Raw genomic sequence first — 16,118 nt, 5'->3', positions numbered from 1 at the left:
CCAACTAAGTCCAGGCAATTAGAATGATTTGGCCTGACATATACTGTTCTTGCTACCTGTTGCTATCATTGATACTGTTCTCAGAGCTTTAGCACTAAAAGACTCAAATAATTGTAAATAGTTTTACTTTAAGTAGGTCTGGACAAACATAATCACTAAGTGATGACTCAAAGAATACTTGATTGGCATACAAATTCTCCACTTTACTAAAATACTTCACAATTTTGTTTCCTTTGATATAGATTTATTTTTATTCAGTGAATCATTTTCCATGCAACACCCATGGAGAATATCAAGCATTTGTAGAGTTGATTATAAAACTTTTCATCCATTAAATGTATAAATTATACAAGACATGCAAACCAAAGGAGTTACTCATTAATGTTTAGTGTGGAAATTGACCTTCACTCTAGCATTTGGCTGGCCTGAAGCTGGAAACAATATTACAAATGTATTGGGTAATTATGAAGGGACTATTGGTAAAGGTTAGAGTGAATTACTTTACCCATATTTTATTGATTCAGGGATTTTTTATTTTAAATATTATTGAGCTAAAGACAATTGCAGCTCCCAGAACCTCCAACACTCATACCGAAGAGACTTTGCAGGGAGATCAACTGTAATAAAGGGAGTGAGAACTTTTAAAAAGCACTTCAAGATGTTGGGACTCAGTGTCATTCCACTTTTCATATTTCTCTCTCTCAACACAACACAAACGTTCTTTGATTTATCAGAGAAAGAAATTTTAGAACCCTGGGAGAATTTTCGCAGAGGATCAATTGCCAACAGGGCTTTAAAAAAACTTACACTAATAAGTAGAATTAAAAGTGACCTTGTATATTTTCTTTTGGTTGACTATTTTAGAGACTGATGGCCAAAGGTAAGAAAGACCTCATATAACGTTCACTGGAGCAGCACAGTTGTCTTAGTCTATCACTAAAAATGCTCCTCTGGCATGCGGAGACTGAGAAACATTGTCCAGAATTACCAGGATTTTCCACAGGGTCTTTATTCTCACAGCCTCCAGTATGTCCAGTTTGACTCCAATAACAAAGACAAACTTCCTAATCAGTTTATTGAGCCTGTTGGCATCACCCGTGTTGATGTCATTGCCCCAGTACACCACCACATAGAAGATTGTACTGGCAACTCAGACTGGTAGAACATGTGAATGAGAGGCCTGCATACTCCAAAGGACCTCAGTCTCCTCAGGAAGCAGAAGTGACTCTGACGCTTCTTGATGTCCAGGTGCACCCCCAAGTACTTGTAGGCCCTCACCACATACACACCCTCACCATCAATAGTAGGTGTGTGTGTGTGTGCGTGTGTGTGTGTGTGTGTGTGTGTGTGTGTGTGTGTGTGTGTGTGTGTGTGTGTGTGTGTGTGTGTGTATGTGCGTGTGTGTGTGTGTGTGTGTGTGTGTGTGTGTGTGTATGTGCGTGTGTGCGTGTGTGTGTGTGTGTGTGTGTGTGTGTGTGTGTATGTGCGTGTGTGCGTGTGTGTGTGTGTGTGTGTGTGTGTGTATGTGCGTGTGTGCGTGTGTGTGTGTGTGTGTGTGTGTGTGTGTGTGTGTGTGTGTGTGTGTGTGTGTGTGTGTGTGTATGTGCGTGCGCGTGCGCACTTGAATGTCTGAGTAAATGTTCATTATTCCCAAAGCAGCCTATATATTCCAGACACAGCCAACTCCTGAAATTCTAACTTACAATGCTAATGGACACTTTTTTAAATTCTGTGTAACCTTGAGCCCAGTTTTCTCTGAAAGTCTAACCCTGCTACCGCGCACCCCCCCCCCAAAAAAAAAGCACAACTTACTGACCAGAGCACCGCACACAAAACATTGGAAGAACTCAGCAGGCCAGTCAACACCTATGAGAAAACAGTATAGACCTGATAAAGGACCTCGACCTGAAATGTCAACTGTTTACTCTTTTCCATTGACGCTGCCTGGCCTGCTGAGTTCCTCCAGCATTTTGCATGTGTTGCTTGGATTTCCAGCATCTGCAGATTCTCTTTTGCCTGTGATCCACAACACGCCTGATTTCTTCCACAGCTTTGCAAGCCTTCAAGAACAGAGGAGACCCAATAAACTGCTGACACTGGGATTTGGATCAAAACACAAAATGCTGGAGGAACTCAGCAGGTCAGGTAGCATGTATGGAAAGAATTAGGCAGTTGACATTTCAGATTGAGACTTTTTATTTGGTCTTCTCAGAGAAACAGGCCACATTGATCATGTTTGATGCTTTGGGCCTTATATGCAATAGAATTTCACTGCTGGAGGTCCACATTCAAAACCAGTATGAGCCCGCCTCATGTGAGGTGCCGCTTTAATATACCATTGCCAGGCACTGTGGTATTGTTCACCACTGCTCAATTATCATGCTAATTTGGTTAAGCATTGATTGTGGCTATAAAATGTATAATTGTTTTGAAATAACAACAATTAGCATTTGTAGCAACAACCAAGGCAGGAGGGTGCAGCAAAAGTTGTTACACAGAATAGATCTCCCTGAAGTCAGAATTTAAAGAGATCCTTAAAGCGCTTCTGCATATGTCTTCCCCTAAAGTCTAGATTTACATAGAAACATAGGAAATAGGAGCAGAGGTAGGCCATTCAGGGCCCCGTCTACTCTGCCATTATGTGCATTATCCCAATCTCACATTACTGCCTCTCCTTAAGCCCTTTGGTGTATTTTATGTCTAAAAACAAATCTGTCTTCTTCTTAAAAATATTCAAAGCTTCACTATTTCCTCTGTTTAAATTTAAGAGCCCCAGTTTTGGATTAAATCGCTTCACTTTTCTTCTTAATGAAGAATTCCTTTATATTGTAATCAGTCTTTCCTAATGGATGACACATTACAACATTACCAGCTGAGACAGTTTTCACTTTCTTTACTTTTCTCTATATGAAATCTTAGGTCAAAGGACCTGGAAATTTCTTGCCTCTGTTTATAGCAGCTAATCCTTGCACCTTGTATCTGGTTGAATTGCTGACAAAAAATTATTATTCTTTTAGCTAATTAAAATGTAGGAAATTATGGATGGAATTATTTATGGCAAGAGGATTCCTAAATCTCTAAATCACCAATGTAACAAAAGTGGCGACTACTATCAGTACATTTGATACTTTTGCCTGCTGTATTGTTTCATAACTATCACTGAATTTACGCAGCTTTTATGTCATTAGTGTAGAAAATGGCTGGTTGATTTCAAAGACTTTTTAATGCAAGCTTAAGAGAATAGTGAAAGATGTAAAAAGGATTGTTAATGTAGAGTAGCTTTGTGTAACCTTTACATGGCAAGGGAATTGGCAGGCCAGTGGAATCGCTAATCTTCCCCTTTATAATTGACTATCTGCAAAGAATACTGAAGTGTCATCCAGGTACTGTGATGCATAAACTGAATTTGGGCAGTGTAAGTGTAATCACAGCTAAAGAAGGACAAGATTAAAATTGTGCTGATTGTTTTCCTCTGTTTTATTGTCTGAAAAACAGTTCAGAGAAATTCGATTTAATAATAAGTAATCTAAAGAAAAGTGAGGAAAGCAGTAGATAAAATAGTGAAACCATCAGATCTACAACCTGCTAAAAATAGGCTGGATGGAAGATGAAATATTAAAACCAAAAATAAAAGTATTTGTTTTGAAATATTTCCTAATCCAACTCCAGCTCCAAAATAGCGATTCCAGAGCCCACAATAAGATGTTCATGTTTGTAACAATGAACAAATCCACTACAGAGACAAATCTCACAATCTCTGGCAAATGATAAGGAGCAATTAGCATTAAATAAATTCACCATACAGGATGCTTTCCTTGCCCAATATAAATACAAATGAGATGGGGGTGGAAAGCAGAAATTTAAATAATGATTTGTTTTCAAACTTACTCCCTGCATTCAAATATAATTTCTGATTACCGATTGTAAATGTTTTCCCTTATGAGGCATTTGGTAAACATTTGGTCATCATTTGGATGACGACTGGTGAAAACTCCCTGTATGTGCTGAGTTTACCAGTTTCACTGAGAATAGACATCTAGTCACATAATGATGACCTCAAACCCGAAGCCCATTGGATGGGATCAGTATTGGAATGGTGAAAATTAGCCCTTGCAATTCAGTGACTTAATCCAACACACAGATTGATTATTTTCCATTTCATGCTGCTCTACATGATAGCAGGCAAGATGTAATCTTAGCCAAGAGGTCCACAATAGACCAAATAAAAGTGCAGATAGATATCAAGCAGTCTTGCCTTACTGCCCTAGCTCTTTTTCAATTTTTCTCACGGTAATGATGTGTCTCACCTCAAAAAAGATGAGTTTAATCTTCAGGACAAATGGGAAACCAGGGCAGAAATGAGTTTGCCCCAATTTCAATCACCCAGCTGAAGCTTGCATACATACAAGCATGGAGACTGCACTGCAAGTCATCATCGCCTCATTTACTGAACCACCAGGCATTGGACTTAACTGACGTCACCTGCAAAGTGAAGATCCTACTCCCACCTCCCTCCTTGTGCAACATCAACATCCAGCAATAAAGGTCTATGATGAAACCTTGGAAGCATGAACTGCTTTACTGTACATCCCTCATAGTATGAAAACAGGTGATGTGGACTTCAGCATCAAATAATTACAAACTCTGTTGCTTTAGGTCACAGGTTGTGATCATACAATGTAAGCAGGGCAAACAATATACTTACTGAATAAAGCAAAATTAATCCATTGTAGCAATAAGCGACAACGGCCTCCTCTTGTGCCGTAGTGAGGTCATCATCAGGGTGGGGGAGCAACACCTTCTATTCCATCTGGGTAGCCTTCAATCTGATGGTATAAATATCAATTTCTTCTTCCAGATAAAAGAAAATCAGTCCCCCTCCCCTCTTCTTCTATTCCCCACTCTAGCCTCTTACCTCTTCTCACTTGCCTAACACCCACCACGCCCCCCCCCCCACCCACCCTCGGTACCCTACTCTTTCCTTTTCTCCTTTGGCCCATTCTCTTTTCCTGTCAGATTCCTTCCTCTCCAGTCCTTTACCTTTCCTACCAGCCTGGCTTCATCTATCACCTTCGAGCTAGACTTCTTCCCCTTCCCCCATCTTTTTAATTCTGCTGTCTACCACCTTCCTTTCCTGTTCTGAAGAAAGGTCTCGGCCTGAAAATTCAACTGTTTAATCATTTCCATAGATGATGCCTGACCTGCTGAGTTCCTCCAGCATTTTGTGTGTGATGCATAGTAATAAGATTTATCGTTCTTAACCATAAAGGAAGACATCAGACAAACAGATATTTTGAATCATTTTCTTAAGCTGTAAATATTTAAACACCTGATGTGAATACACAACTTGGTAGACATGCCCCAGAAAAAAGATAGATTTGAAGCTAAATCATTAGCAATTTAAAATCTGCATTTACCCTTTACCAGTAAAAGTGTGAGATGAAAGGTCACAGTGGCTAGTTCACGCGTCCTCAGCAGATTACATTAAGGGAATGAATGGGTGAATGTGAACTACATTTTCAATCAGTGGCCTCACTGTCAAACCTCATGAAACATAAATGCTGAACTCAGACCAGCCCTTTATTAGACATTTGTGCTTCCTCCACTTGAGACTGAACAACTGATATTCTTCAGCTACATCATAAGAGTTACATTTGTCTCACTTTCCTGGGCTGAATTCAGTACCAAGTCTCAAGAGCTGTACTTGGAAATAATAGGGCTATCACCAAATTGTAGTGTGAAGCTCTAGCTCTCATGATCTCTTATTTGGAAAAATGCTGCATTCCTTGTCCTATGTTGCTTCATTTTTTAAAATTTTTATGAATGTTCCCACGAGGAAATATCAAGCTGGATTGTGCAAGCATGGATCCACTGACCAGAATTATCACTTATTTAATTGGCCCTATGCATTCTTGTCCCCTGATATGGTCCAAAGTGGCAGGGCTTCCGGTACCGTAGTGGGGAGGCCCTGCTCTGAATATTGCCCTGACAACATTTATCAGCCAAGAGAGCTAGTGATGGGGGAGAGTTGACTGGTTCTAATAAAATCCGAATCAGAATCAGGTTTATTATCACCGGCATGTGTCAATGAAATTTGCTAACGTAGCAGCAGCAGTTTAATGCAATATGTAATATAGAAGAAGAAAAAATAAATAATAATAATAAATAACAGTAAATGTATGATGAATAGATTAAAAATTGTGAAAAATCAAAAATGATATATTAAAAATGTGAGGCAGTGTTCATGGGTTCAATGTCCATTTAGAAATCGGATGATAGGGGGAAGAAACTGTTCCTGAAACGCTGAGTGTGTGCCTTCAGGCTTCTGTACCTCCTACCTGATGGTAACAGTGAGAAAAGGGCAAACCCTGGGTGCTGGAGGTCTTTAATAATGGACGCTGCCTTTCTGAGACACTGCTTCCTGAAGATGTCTTGGGTAATTTGTAGTCTGGTACCCAAGATGGAGCCAACTAAATTTACAACCTTCTGCAGCTTCTTTCAGTCCTGTGTAGTAGCCCTCCCCCCCCCCACCCCAAACCCCAATACCAGACAGTGATGCTGCTGGTCAGAATGCTCTCCATGGCACATCTATAGAAGCTTTTGAGTGTTTTTGTTGACATACCAAATCTCTTCAAACTCCTAATGAAGTATGGTTGCTGTCTTGCCTTCTTTGTAACTGCATCAAAATGTTGGGACCAGCTTAGATCCCCAGAGATCTTGACACTCAGGAAATGGAAACTGCTTACTCCCTCCACTTCTGATCCCTCTATGAGGATTGATATGTGTTCCTTTGTCTTATCCTTCCTGAAGTCCACAATCAACTCTTCCATCTTACTGATGTTGAGTGCCAGGTTGTTGCTGTGTCACCACTCCACTAGTTGGCATATCTCGCTCCAGTACGCCCTTTCATCTCCATCTGAGATTCTACTAGCAATGGTTGTATTACCAACAAATTTATAGATGATATTTGAGCTATGCCTAGCCACACAGCCATGGGTATTCAGACAGTAGAGCAGTGGGCTAAGCACACACCCCTGAGGTGCACATGTGTTAATCATCAGCGAGGAGGAGATATTATCTGCAATCCACACAGATTGTGGACTTCCAGTTAGGAAGTTGAGGATCCAATTGCAGAGCGAGGTACAGAGGCCCAGGTTCTGTAACTTCTCAATCAGGATTGTGGGAATGATGGTGTTAAATGATGGTGTTAAATAGTCGATGAACAGCATCCTGACATAGGTGCTTGTATAGCTATAAATGACTGATTTTTTAAAAATGTCTCTAGTATTCAAGAAACATTTAAAAACTATCAAAGTTGTAAAAAATATTTAACCTTAATACATAACAGTACCTAAAAGCACAAAATGACTTTGAAAATAGCACTTGATTTGAGAGGAATCCCAATAATTTAGTCAATTAATCTAGTGTTTGGCAGTGCATGTGCAAAAGTACTAATCTTCATTTAACAACTGAATGCTAACAATTCCAATTGGAAATGCCAGTAAAAATCAGTGCAATGAGCTCCTTAAATAAGTTTGCACCATACATCAGTCCAGCTTCCCAAGCACCAATGAAACATGGCACATACAAAAAAAATGCTTCACAGGTAATAACAGCTGACCACAAATTCACGATATTCTTACATATAGTTTTGTGGCAGTTTAAAACACACAGTGGCAGACACAAAACATTACAAATTAGTTTGGAATAGTGTAATTGAATTATTAATGGACAGCTGGGCATTTCAATTATTGACTTACAACCTCATTTGAGGCTCATCCAAACAGAAAAAGTGTGAATTAGAAGTCATAGTATATGACTTTTTCAAAGTGTGTGAAAAAGTCTGACAAAATGCTGGAGGAACTCAGCAGGTCTGGCAGGATCTATGGAAGTGAATAAGCAGTCAATGTTTTGGGCCAAGACCCTTCTTCAAGATTTTCTGACCTGTCAAGTTCCTACAGCATTTTTTGCGTGTTGCGCTGGATTTCCAGCATCTGCAGAATCACTTGTGTTTATGGATTGGAGCATATCATGGGTATTATAAAGTCCGAAGTGAGGGAAGGTTTCATTATAAATATATCCTTAAAACTCTTTGCTTTAACAGATATGTAAAATATAACTGCTGGAATAATGGAGCATCATTTTCATAGGAAAAGGATAACTCCAAATGTCAGGCTTTGGTACCTCTGTTCTGAGCCCCACTTTACCCTTTCCATGTTCCTGACAAAGATCCTAATATCTGTTTTAATTACCATTCTGGGTTGCTGGTTATCTTCCATGGTGCAAGAACTGTGCTTGAGATTTCCTTTGTGTGAATCAGTAGGGGAAGTTAGTACATTTTTCTTAATATTGGTAATCAAGAGCAAACCTTCCAAGGGTGATCATTGGACGACAGTCTATTGTAGACCATAAGATGATAAGACATACGAGCAGAGTTATGGCCAATCAGCTCATCAGGTCTGCTATGCCATTTTACCATGGTTGATTTACTATCCCTCTCAACACTCTTTTCTTGCCTTTAATTTTTGCATTTAATATTTAAGTAATATTTGAGTAACCTTGTAACTTTGTTGTTGATTAAGTATTCTTTCTTTGATTAAATAATTCATTGTAGGTTATATGTAAAAATAAGTGAATTGCATGTGTAATGATGTTACCACGTCTTACTTGTGCACTGTGTTTAAAGTAAAAAAAAACTATGTTAGACTCACTTTCTAGACTCCCTTGTTTTTCTTTTGATTCGTTTTTATGTTTTGGAGTTATGAAACATAACAGTGGTAACAAGTTGTTTTTAAAATGATCCCAAGATGATTACCTACCTGTTGAAGCACAGCAAGAAGTTTGAGTTAGAAAAAAGCAGTGCAGCATATGTTCCTTGGAAGTGAAGACACAATCCAGTTTAAAATAAAAGGCAGAAAATGGAAGAATTGACAGGTTCATAAGCAGTGAGTACTGGGTGATAATGACTGGCTACATTAAGAAGATTGACACATTTGATAACACTGCAGATAACTGGATTTTATACACTGAACAGATTGAGCAATTTTAAAGAAAATGGAATAGCCAATGAGAAACAAATACAAATTTTGCAGAGTGCATTGGGTTTAAAGGCATGCAATTTGCTTCAAAGTTTAACTGCCTAAGCAGCTGAAATGTGCTTTTCTAATATTGTGAAAGTAATGCAGGAACATTTAGAATCAAAATCATTGTTCATTGCAGAATGGTTTAAGTCTCATAAGCAGAATCAAAAGGAAGAGGAGTGGCAGAATTGAGGAGATTATCTGAGCATTGTCCATTCAGTGATCGGCTTAATGAGGTACTGAAAGAATATTTAGTTTGTGGAATCTTACAAGAAAGCATTCAAAAATGGCTCCAAAACTGGAGCACAACACACACTTAAAAGAGAAGTTGAAATAGCTGTATCAATGGAAACAGCAGAAAGAGACACAATTAGGTTGCATTCAGGAATGAAAGTGAGTGTGAACAAAATGGCAATGTCAAAGCAGAATCCAGCCTGGTTTAACAACTGTGTTACTGTTGTGGCAGGGACTCACATACACCAGTCCAATGCAGGTTTAAAGGTGAAATTTGCAGAAAATGCAACAGTGGCACACATACAAAGAGCATGTCAGACTGATAAAAATACATGGACTGCATAGGGAGGAAACAGCTAAAAGTTTCTAAAAGAGCACTAACCTGCATGCTGTTGATGAAAAATCTGATAATAATGAGAGTGACAGGACTGGGTAGCTTTGAAATTTACAATGTGAACACTAGATATAGACAAGCAATATGGCTTATGCCAGAAATGAACAACAAATTAATTAAAATGGAATTGGAAACTGGTTCACCTGTTTCAGTCATTCCACAAAATGAGTTTGAACGGCATTTCAAAAGTACTGAATTGAAGCCTGCTGATATCCGACTAAGAACTCATACTGGAGAAAAGATAACTCTTGTGGGAATGACATTTTTAACAGTAAAATACAACAAACATCAAGCCACATTGGTCTTGTATGTGGTAAAAACAAGAGGGACAGCATTGTGTGGGCATGATTGGTTGAGATAACTACAACTTGATTAGAGATCCATCCACCATTCGAATGTCACATCCCTAGCAGTAGAGTCAACTGAAAGCAATTTAAGAAAGGTACTGGGTGATGGCAAGAATGGCATTGGAAAACACAAACATATCAAGGGTAGAATAGAGTTAAGTGAAAATGCCACACCCAAGTTTTGCAAAGCCTGACAAGTTCCTTATACCATATGTGATAAAGTAGCCATTGAGCTGGATAGCATAGAGGATGAAGGAATTATTTCTTAGGTTATTGGAGCCCATGAGCAATGCCAACTGTCCCAGAAGAATGGGTCTGGCAGGACCTGTTGTGATTTTAAGATCACCATCAACCCAGTACTGATAGTAGATCAATACACTCTGCCCAAGCTAGAGGATATCTGGAGGAAAACGCTTCAGTAAAGTGGACTTACCTGAAGCCTACCTACAAATGGAGATGACAGAAGAGTCTAAAGTGTTTCTCAATGTAAACACTCACAAAGGCCTTTATCACTATAAAAGGCTTATTTTTTTTGTGGGGGGGGGGGAGGGTGGAATCTTCATCTGCACTCAGGCAGAAGGTCATGTACCAGGTGCTGCAAGGGTTTGTCCAGGTTCTTGCAAGCAATGAGAGCAGGACTGGATCAGAAGCTCGCTAATGTCCTTTTTGCATATAGCAATGCAGCAAGCTCCACAACCAACAACTCACCAGGTATGCTGTTCCTGGGTCGTCCCTGCATTCACACTTGAACCTCTTCAAACCCAATCTCAGAAGGACAATGCAGGACAAATTGAAGGCTCCTCAAACAAGGAGGTTTGATGTTTCATTCCTGGACAAGCAGTCCTGGCGAGGGACTACAGAGATAACCAAAAGTGGGTACTCAGAAAGATTAAGGACAGAACTGGACCTGTCTCCTACACTGTGGAGGTTGCATCTGATATCATCTGGAGATGAGACATTGATCAGTCAAGGAGAGCAGTGTCAATTGTTAGAGAGAAAGGTGGCTACTGCTGTCAGAACCACTTCCTGCAGTCCAAGGGTCAACTCCAGCAACCACCACAGAGGAGGCCCCAGAACCTGAGGTTGGTTCACAGCCACAAGTCTCTCCTGCCAAGCAGAGTGATCCCTCTTGTCAGGAAGACATTAAAACAAAAGAGTAAGAAAGCCTGCATGGCTATTAAATCTTTCAGCCTGAATGGGACAAGTAAAAAATTTACTATGCTGTGGATATCTGTATATAGTAGTTTAATTATATAGTATGCCATGTATTTAGTGAAGAACTATTCTATATTTTTATTTATTAATTATTTATTGAGCATGGAATAGGTCCTTCCAGTCCTTTGAGCTGCACCACCCAGCATCCCCCAATTTAATCCTAGCCTAATCATGGGACAATTTGAAATAACCAATTAACCTACCGGCTGGTACATCTTTGAACTCTAGGAGGAAACAGGAGCACCCAAAGGAAACCCATGTGGTCACGGGGAAAACAAACAAACTCCTTACAGGCAAAGGTGGAGATTGAACCCAGATCACCTGTATTGTGAAGCATTGTGTTAAACACTACACTACCCATTAAGCGGGGAAGAGTGTTGTGTATTTAATATTTCAGGGATATTTGAGAAATTTGTATACAGGTTGTTGATTAAGCATTCTTTGAATAATTCATTGTAAATTACTGTATATGTAAAAATAAGTCATGTTACTACCATGTGATATGTGCATGCCTCATTTAAAGTAAAAAAAAACTAAGTTAGACTCACAGCCTGGACTCCCTTGTTTTGCTTTTAATTAGTTTTTATGTATTGGAGTTACAAATCTTAACACTCCCCATAACCTTTGACCAAGAACATTAACATTAACTTTAAATATACTCAATGAATTGGCCTCCATAGCCATCTATGACAATGAATTCCACAGATTTACCACAATCCGGCTAAAGAAATTCTTTCTCATCTCTGTTCTAAATGGACATCCCACTACTCTGAGGCTGCGCTGTCTAGTCCTAGACTCACCCATTATAGGAAACATCCTCTCCACATCCACTCTATCTAGGCCTTTCAATGTTTAATAGGTTTTGATAAGAATCCCCCTCATTCTTCTAAAGCCCAACAAGTACTGGCCGAGAGCCATCAAATGCCCCTCATATGCTAAACCTCTTATTCCTGGAATCATTCTCGTGAACCTCTCCAATGCCAGCATATCTTTTCTTAGATAAGGAGCCCAATTCTGTTCACAATACTCCAATTTGACCAATACCTTATAACATCAACACACACAAAATGCTGAAGGAACTCAGCAGGCTAGATAGCATCTATGGAAAAGAGGACTGTTGATGTTTTGGACCGACACCCTAACCTTTTAACATCCTTGCTCTTATATTCTTGTCCTCTCAAAATGAATGCTAACATTGTATTTGTTTTCCTTACCACTGACTCAACCTGCAAGTTAATTCTTAGGGAATCCTGCACAAAGACTCCCAAATCCCTTTGCACCTTTGATTTTTGAATTTTCTTCCCATTTGGAAAATAGTCTATGCTTTTATTCCTTCTACCAAAATGAATGACCAAACTCTTCCTTACACTATGTTCCATTTGCCACTTCTTTGCCTGTTCTCCCACTGCAGGCTCCCTGCTTCCTCAACACTATCTTCCCCTCCTACCTTTGTATCATCTGCAAACATGGCCACAAAGCCATCAATTCTGTCATCCACATTGTTGACGTATTTACAATGTGATAAGAAGCAGTCACAATGCCTGCTCTTGCAGAATACCTCTAGCTACTGGCAGTCAACCAGAATAGGCATCCTTTATTCTGTCTGTTTGCTTCCTGCCAGTCAGTCAATCTTCTATCCATGCTAGATTCTTTCCTGTAATGCCATGGGCCCTTATCTTGTTAAGCAGCCTCATGTAAGGTACCTTGTCAAAGGCCTTCTGAAATTCCAGGTAAACAACACCCACCGATTCACCTTTGTGTATCCTGCCTGTTATTTCCTCAAAAGAATTCCAACAGGTTTGTCAAGCAAGATTTCCCCTTAAGGAAACCATGCTGACTTTGGCCTATTTTATCATATGCCTCCAAGTACCCTAAAACCTTAATAATGAACTCTAACATCTTCCCAATCACTGAAATCAGGCTAACTGGTCTATAATTTCCTTTCTTTTGCCTCTCTGCCTTCTTAAAGAATGGAGTAACATTTCCAATGTTCTAGTTCTCAGGAGCCCTTCCAGAATCCAGTGATTCTAGAAAGATCATTACCAATGTCTCCACAATCTCTTCAGCTACCTCTTTCAGAACTTTGGTGCGTAGTGCATCTGGTCTTATTGACCTATCCACCTTCAGGCCTTTCAGCTTCGGAAGTACCTTGTGCTTAGTAATAGTAACTACAGTCACTTCTACCCTCTCACACTCACAAATTTCTGGCATACTGTTAATGTCTTCCACAGTGAAGACTGACTTAAAAAACTCATTTAGTTTGTCCTCCATTTCTTTGCCCCCTATTATTACCTCTTCATTGTCATTTTCCAATGGTCAATATCCACTCACACCCCTCTTTCTTTATACATCTGCAAAAGCTTTTGTTATCTCTTTGATATTATTGGCTAGCTTACCTTCATATTCCATCATTTTTCTCCTTATACTTTTTAGTTGCCTTCTGTTGGTTTTTAAAAGCTTTTTAATCTCTAACTTCCCAATATTTTTTCTATTTTATATGCCCTCTCTTTTCCTTTTCCACTGTCTTTGACTTCCCTTGTCAGCCATGGTTTCCCCATCCTCCCTTCATTTTTGGGATGTATCTATCCTGCACATTCTGAATTGCCCCAAAATCTCCAGCCATTGCTGTTCTGCCATCATCCTTGCTAGTATCCCCTTCCAATCAACTTTTTCCAGCTCCTCTCTCATGCCTCAGTAATTCCTTTTACTCCACTGTAATACTGTTACATCTGACTTAATCTTCTCACTCTCAAACTGCAAAGTGAATTCTATCGTATTATGACCACTGTCTCCAAAGGATTCTTTACCTTAAGCTCCTTAATCAAAACTGGTTCATTACACAACACCCAATCCAGAATTGCCTTTCCCCTTGTGGTCTCAAACACAACCTGTTCTAAACAGCCATCTCATTGGCCTTCTACGAATTACCTCTCTTGGGATCTAGCACCAACCTGATTTTCCCAATCTACCGTATATTGAAGGCCACCATTGCTACCATAACATTGCCCTTATTCCAAGCCTTCTCTATTTTCCATTGAAATTTATGTCCCACATCCTAGCTAGTGTTTGGAGGCCTGTATACAACTCCCATTCGGGTCTTTTTACCTTTGCAGTTTCTTAACTCTACCCATAAAGATTCTACATCCTCCAATCTTTTGTCACCTCTTTCTAAGGATTTGATTTAATTTTTTACCAACAGAATCACCTCACCTGGTCTGCCTCCTGCCTGTCTTTTCGATACAAGGCATATCCTTGGATATTAAGCTCCCAACTGTGATCTTCTATCAGCCACTATTCAGTGATACCCACAATGTCATACCTGTAAGTTCTAAACTGCACTAAAAAAAATCACCTATCTTATTCTGTATACTGCATGCATTCAAATATAACACATTCAATCTTGTATTCATCAGTCTTTTTGATTTCACCCTATGTTATACTTCAACTCACCCTACTGACTGCAATTTTCCCCTATCGGCTGCCTGTCCTTCCTTGCCTCACTAACTACAGTGAGGATGGGACCAAATGCCCCATTCTCAGCCCTATCACTGAGTTTCCCACCCCGCTGCAGGTCAATTTAACCCCTCCCCAAAATCTCTAGCAAACCTGCCTACAAGGATATTGTCCACTTCGGGTTCAGATGTAACCCATTTTTTTGTACGGGTCATACCTTCCCCAGAAGAGAAGCTAATATTCCAGAAATCTGAATGTCACTGCACCTCTTACTCAGCCTCTCATTCATCTATACTATCAACCTGTTCCTCCTCTGACTAGCTCGTGGTACTGGAGGTAATCCAGAGATTACTACCATGGACCTGTTCTTCAGCTTTTTCTCTAACTCCCTATACTCACTGCACAGGATCTCTTCCCCCCCTTCTCCCTATGTCTATGCTGCCAATGTGCACCATGACCTCTCACTGCTCAGCCACTCTCTTGAAAATATTCTGCAGCTGCTCGGAGACATCCTGAACTCTAGCACCTGGGAAGAAACCCACCATTCTGGTTTCTCTTTCACAGCCACAGAATATGTTGTAAGTCCCCCTAACTACTGAGTCTTCTATCACGATTGCTCTGCCTGACCTTACCCTTCCTTGCTGAGCCTCAGAGCCAACTGCAAAGCCACTGGCCTGGCTGCTGCTCCTGATAGGTCATCCTCCTGGCAGTACCCAAAGGTGTATGCTTGTTGCTGAGGGGAATGGCCTGCACTGACAGCTTACTCCCTTGAAGCCTCCTGGTGGTCACCTGTCTACCAACTGAAGCTTGCATTCTCAGTGAAACCACCTCAGTAAAAGTCTCATCTCTGAAGTTCTCAGCCTCCTGGACGGTCCTGAGTGGTTCCAACTCCAGCTCTCGTTTCTTGACTTTGAGGTGCTGAAATTGGGTGCATTTCATGCAGATGTAGTCCTCTGGGAGGCTGTTAGGTACCCTGAAATCCCATTCTCCCACAGGAGAAGCATCCTATGACCTGAACTACCACTCTGCCTACACATGATACACCTCTCACTTCTCAAATTTAAGTTCTAGCCTTCACCTGTTCTCACCCAAGCCTGTTGAGCCAAACTCTAACCACTCTAACACTGTCCACTCCTGCTATGGCCGCTCGGCTTAAACCTTGCTCACCATCCTTCTTACTTAGTGACAATTAAGGCATGAAATGAAGAAGTAAGCACAGTAACCAACTAGCTTATGAACCCCCATGTCTTCTGGATATGGGAGCAAGCCAGAGCACCCAGAGGAAATCCACAGCAAGGTTACAGGGACTAAGTGCAGATAGCACAGGTAGCACTGCCAAACAGGATGGAACCTAGTTCAATGGAGCTGTGTGGCTATAGTTTCCCAGTGCTATTG

General features: G+C 40.3%; 1 long non-coding RNA gene across 2 annotated transcripts in view; it reads right to left on the bottom strand.

Annotated features, from left to right (window-relative positions):
* LOC132398591 (uncharacterized) overlaps positions 1-12,928 on the bottom strand; it is a 40,628-nt gene extending 27,700 nt beyond the window's left edge. The window contains exons 1-2 of one of the 2 annotated variants that reach the window (XR_009513708.1): positions 12,829-12,928; positions 4,706-4,826 (exon numbers count right to left, since the gene is read on the bottom strand). This is a non-coding gene — a long non-coding RNA (uncharacterized LOC132398591). Of the gene's footprint in view, positions 1-4,705; positions 4,827-5,040; positions 5,090-12,828 lie in introns of those variants that run through there. The other variant, XR_009513707.1, reaches the window with a different exon arrangement.
* Positions 12,929-16,118: the final 3,190 nt, after the last annotated feature.

The sequence above is a fragment of the Hypanus sabinus genome, chromosome 8 (assembly GCF_030144855.1).
Source record: "Hypanus sabinus isolate sHypSab1 chromosome 8, sHypSab1.hap1, whole genome shotgun sequence".
NCBI lineage: Eukaryota > Metazoa > Chordata > Chondrichthyes > Myliobatiformes > Dasyatidae > Hypanus > Hypanus sabinus.
The sequence above is the reverse complement of the archived record's forward strand: the minus strand, read 5'-3'. Positions and strand labels throughout refer to the sequence as shown.